Source organism: Rana temporaria, chromosome 3 (genome assembly GCF_905171775.1).
Source record: "Rana temporaria chromosome 3, aRanTem1.1, whole genome shotgun sequence".
NCBI lineage: Eukaryota > Metazoa > Chordata > Amphibia > Anura > Ranidae > Rana > Rana temporaria.
In genome coordinates, this window is record NC_053491.1 from 284,187,600 (window position 1) to 284,193,599 (window position 6,000).

Consider the following 6,000-nt stretch of genomic DNA (forward strand, 5'->3'; position numbering starts at 1 on the left):
TGTCCGGGATTCACAGTTCGGGTTTGGAATATTGTGTCCCGGTTTAAGACTGCCTGAAACCCGGACACATTATTCAGACTGGACTATGGCTTCCCAGCAGGGTTGATGACTGCAGTTGTCAAAGCTGAGAGTGTCTGTTAGGCCTTGTACTCACGAGCAGACATGTCCGATGAAACCGGTCCGCGGACCGTTTTCATCGGACATGTCTGCCCGGGGACTTCTGTTCGATGGCTGTACACACCATCGAACAGAAGTCCGCGCGTAAACAATACGCGGGGCGTGTACGCGCCGTCGCCGCGTCGATGTGGGCGGGCCTGCCTTTTAAATGCTTCCACGCATGCGTCGAAGTCATTCGACGCATTCGAGGGATGGCGGGCGGCCGGACATGTACGGTAGGTCTGTACAGACGACCGTACATGTCCGGGCGGGACAGGACTGTTTTAAAGCAAGTCCAGGAAACAGTTGTCCCCTGGAAACCTGTCCGATCCGCCCGAAAATGGTCCGCTCGGGCCTACACACGGCCAAACATGTCTGCTGAAACTGGTCCGCGGACCAGTTTCAGCAGACATGTTCGGTCGTGTGTACAGGGCCTTACACTTTCTTTCACCCTGCCCAAAGCCAACACTAACACCCTCCCTCCAAACCCACACACATACGGGAGAGGAGAGAGGGCTAAAACTGCACCTCCTCCTGCTGCCCCTACACCTCTGTGTCTGCCCACACTCCAATCCCCAGCGCTGTACCTTGTAAAATAAATGTGGGGGCTGGAAATTTGAAGTCCAGCAGCCTCAGATACATCTGGATGAGAGGGTTGACTGCCAAGAGGTGAGTGAGTGAGCTCACCATCCATCCCTGTCTGTGACTGAATTCTCCCCCCTTCTCTCTCCTGCCTCTGAGAGAGTACACAAAGGTAATTAAGGGTTCTCGGAGCACCCCTTACATCAGAGTTCCCCTTTACACCAGAGGCCACAGTGCTCCCCCTTACATCAGGGTTCCCAGAGCAACCCTTATGTTAGAGTTCCCAAAGTTCTCCCTTACATCAGAGTCTGCAGAATCCCCTTACAGTGAAAGGGAACTCTGCGAGTTCATATGTAAAAGGGGAACTCTGTGGACTCTGATGTAAAGGGCGACTCTTGTTATTAGCTTCATATGTTTATGTAGCACTACCCCCGGAGGAGCTGCTGGTTTGTTTTGGGTGGCACATTTACCTTGTGGCTCTCCGAATTCCTAGGGGTGTATGGTGCATATAGCAGAAGTAAAGGAATGTCCGCAACAGGTGTCTTTTGCTGTGCTCTTTATTACCCAGCTGGGGAAAAACAATAAAACTTGTGGTGAAGAAGGTAGAGTTGAAAGAAGAAGGAGAATAGCAAATTCAGGCGTAGCAATAGGGAAACAGTCCTGCTCCCACGTGTAACACCAAAAACACAAACAAACATAAATATAAAAACTAAAAATATACATTTGAGACAGTAAACAGCATATGGTTTATGCTTTGGAAATAACAGGATAGACCCACAGACACAGGAATGAAACATTAGTCAAAACATCTTGAGAAAAATTTAGCAAAATAATGCAGCATAGACAAATAAATCAAAGTGAACATCATTAACCACTTAAGGACCGCCTCCTGCACATATACGTCGGCAGAATGGCACGGCTGGGCACGTGTACGTACAGGTACGTCCTGTACTACTACCCAGCCGTGGGTCGCGGGCGCGCGCCCGTGGCACACTCCCGCGACCCGGTCCGAAGCTCCGGGACCGTGGGTCCCGCGGACCAGATCGCCGCTGGAGTGCGGCGATCGGTCCCCGGAGCTGAAGAACGGGGAGAGCCGTGTGCAGAGGCGTAACTAGAACCTTCAGGGCCCCGGTGCAAGAAACCATGGAGGGCCACGACCACGCAATTGTCTGTTAAAGCGACACAGTTCCGAATCGCAAAAAGGGGCAAGGTCCTTTAGCAGCATTTTGGTCCGGGTGGTTAAAAAAAACATACATTGCCAAAAAAAAACCTTGCTCAAAAACATATCTGTTTAGCAAAGACATTCTGGCCAGCTGTCCCCCCACACACACACACACACACACACACACACACACACACACACACACACACACACACACACAACCTGCCCTCAATCAGGGCAGCTGACAACTGCTCTATACACGCTTTATATAACATGTGTGCTAATGAAGCAATTGAAAACACATGGACAAAGTTTAGTCTCTACATTAGGTGCATGCTCCGAGACATCCAAGTGATTTTCACCCACAAAAAGCAACATCAAAATTTCTAAGTCCCTGGGCATGCTCAGTTCAGCAGAAATGCAGAAACATAAGCAAAGCTGCAATCGCGGCTGAAAGGATGAGATCTGTGTTTTTTCCCCCTGAACTCATGCTTTCCAGCCTGAAGGGGAGGTCTTATTGAATTATTATGTCAAAAAATTAATAATAATAATTAAAAGGCCCCTGTCCCTAGTAGCTCGCACTCAGAAGCGAACATGCATGTAAGTCCCGCCCACATATATAAACACCGTTCAAACCACACATGTGAGGTATTGACGCGTGCGTTAGAGAAAGAGCAATACTTTTAGCACTAGACCTCCTCTGTAACTCTAAACTGGTAACCTGTAAAAAAAAAAAAAGTGTCGCCTATGGAGATTTTAAAGTCCTGAAGTTTGGCGCCATTCCATGAGTGTGTGCAATATTAAAGCGTGACAAGTTAGGTTTCGATTTACTCGGTGTAACATCATCTTTCACATTATCACAACAAATTGGGCTAATTTTACTGTTTTGTTATTTATTAACCACTTGAGCCCCGGACAATATTGCTGGTCAATGACCGGGCCAGTTTTTCCGATTCGGCACTGTGTCGCTTTAACTGACAATTGCGCGGTCGTGCGACGTGGCTCCCAAACAAAATTGGCGATCTTTTTTTACCCACAAAGAGAGCTTTCTTTTGGTGGTATTTGATCACCTCTGCGTTTTATTTTTTTTGGCGCTATAAACAAAAATAGAGCGACAATTTTAAAAAATAAAGAATATTTTTGACTTTTTGCTATAATAAATATTCCCAAAAAAATATATATAAAAAACTTTTTTTTCCTCAGTTTAGGCCGATACGTATTCTTCTACATCTTTTTGGTTCCAAAAAATCTCAATAAGCGTTTATTGATTGGTTTGCAGAAAAGTTATAGCGTCTACAAAATAGGGGTTATTTTTATGGCATTTTTATTAATATTTTTTTTTTACTAGTAATGGCGGCGATCAGCGATTTTTATCAGTACTGCGACATTATGGCGGACACATCGGACACTTTTTTTGGACCATTGGCACTTTTATAGCGATCAGTGCTATAAAAATGCATTGCTTACTATAAAAATGCCACTGGCAGGGAAGGGGTTAACACTAGGGGCAAGGGAGGGGTAAACTATGTTCCCTGGGTGTGTTCTAACTGAGGGGGGGGTGGGACTGACATGGGTAAATGACAGATCACTGTTCATGAAGGGGACGGTGAGCCTGAAGGGGAACTCCAGACCAAATTTAAAAAAACAGCGTGGGTTCCCCTCCAGGTGCATACCAGGCTCTTATGCTTGGTCTGGAACGTAAGGGGTTAAACCTACGCCAAAAAAACAGCGTGGGGTTCCCCCCAGATCCAGACCAAGCCCTTATCCCAAGCACGCAGTCTGGCCGGACAGGAATGGGGGTGGGGATGAGCGAGCGCCCCCCCTCCTGAGCCGTACCAGACCGCATGCCCTCAACATGGGGGAGTGTGTGCTTTGGGGGAGGGGGGCACTGCCCCCCCACCCCAAAGCACTCTTGTCCCCATGTCGATAGGGACAAGAGCCTCTTCCCGACAACCCTTGCCGTTGGTTGTCCGGGTATGTGGACGGGGCTTATCGGAATCTGGGAGACCCCTTTAATAAGGTGGCCCCCAGATGCCGGCCCCCCACCCTATGTGAATGAGTATGAGGTACATCGTACCCCTACCCATTCACCTGGGGGGAAAATGTAAAGTAAAAAAACACACCACACAGGTTTTTAAAATAATTTATTAGTCAGCTCCGGGGGTCTTCTGCCGGGGCCCCCCTTTCTTCTTTAAGCTCTTTTACAAGGGGGGTGTAGGCCCGGTCTTCTCTCTTCCGCTGGGGCCCTGGACTTCGCCGTTTTCTGCCGGGGTGGGTGATGATTCATTCATAAAGGAAAAAAAATGTGTGGGGGTCCCCCAAATTAAATTACCCTCCCTTCAGGTCTGGAATGGATATTAAGGGGAACCCCGCCGTAAAAAAAAAATGACGTAGGGTTCCCCGCAAATATCCATACCAGGCCCTTCAGGTCTGGTGTGGATTTTAATGGGAACTCCACCCCAAATTTAAAAAAAAAATGGCGTGGATTCCCCCTAAAAATCCACACCAGACCCTTATCCGAGCACGTTAACTTGGCCGGCCGCAGAAAAGAGGGGGGGACAGAGTGCGCCCCCCCCTCTCCTGAACCGCACCAGGCCACATGCCCTCAACATGGGTAGGATGTCCCCATGTTGATGGGGACAAGGACCTCATCCCCACAACCCTTGCCTGGTGGTTGTGGGGGTCTGCAGGCGGGGGGCTTATCAGAATCTGGAAGACCCCTTTAACAAAGGGGACCCCCAGATCCTGCCCCCCTCCATGTGACTTAGTAAAGGGGTACACTGTACCTCTACCATTTCACGAAGGAAGTGTAAATAGTTTAAAAAAAACACACAGACACTGTAGAAAAAAATCCTTTATTAATAAAAAATAAAAATAAAAAATCCAGCGATGTGAATCCACTGTCTCCTTTCCAGCGATGGATGATCTCTCCAGCGACGGATGATCAGCGGTCCCGGTCCAGCGATGCAGAAGATCCATCCGTCCAGAGCGCAGCAGGGGAGCTCCACTCTCCGCTGGACACAGCCCAGCGGAATGACGCGCTGGAGCTTTGACATTACTTATATAGGGGAAGCGCCGACCACCCGTCACGTGACCCCGCTCCCTCTGACGCACCCTTGTACGTCACTGGGAAAGCCCTGTCTTTCAGGGTCTTTCCCAGTGACGTACGAGGGTGCGTCAGAGGGGGCGGGGTCACGTGACGGGTGGCCGCTTCCCCTATATAAGTAATGTCACAGCTCCAGCGCGTCATTCCGCTGGGCTGTGTCCAGCGGAGAGTGGAGCTTCCCTGCTGCGCTCTGGACGGATGGATCTTCTGCATCACTGGACCGGACCGCTGATCATCCGTCGCTGGATAGGAGACAGTGGATTCACATCGCTGGATTTTTTTTTTTATTAATAAAGGATTTTTTTGTATGTGTGTTTTTTTTTTAAATATTTACACTTCCTTCATGAAATGGTAGAGGTACAGTGTACCCCATTACCAATTCACATAGGGGGGGGGGCAGGATCTGGGGGTCCCCTTTGTTAAAGGGGTCTTCCAGATTCTGATAAGCCCCCCGCCCGCAGACCCCCACAACCACCGGGCAAGGGTTGTGGGGATGAGGTCATTGCCCCCATCAACATGGGGACATCCTCCCCATGTTGAGGGCATGTGGCCTGGTGCGGTTCAGGAGAGGGGGGGGCCGCACTCTGTCCCCCCCCTCTTTTCTGCGGCCGGCCAGGTTAACGTGCTCGGATAAGGGTCTGGTGTGGATTTTTAGGGGGACTCCACGCCATTTTTTTTTAATTTGGGGTGGAGTTCCCCTTAACCACTTAAGGACCGCCTCATGTAAATATACGTCAGCAGAATGGCACGGACAGGCACATGCACATACCTATACGTCCTCTGCTTGACGTGGGTCGGGGGTCCGATCGGGGACCCCCCGGTACATGCGGTGGTCCGTAAGCCTCAGGGAGCGATCCGGGACGACGGCGCGGCTATTCGTTTATAGCCGCCCCGTCGTGATCGCTCCCCGGAGCTGAAGAACGGGGAGAGCCGTATGTAAACACGGCTTCCCCGTGCTTCACTATGGCGGCGCATCGATCGAGTGATCCCTTTT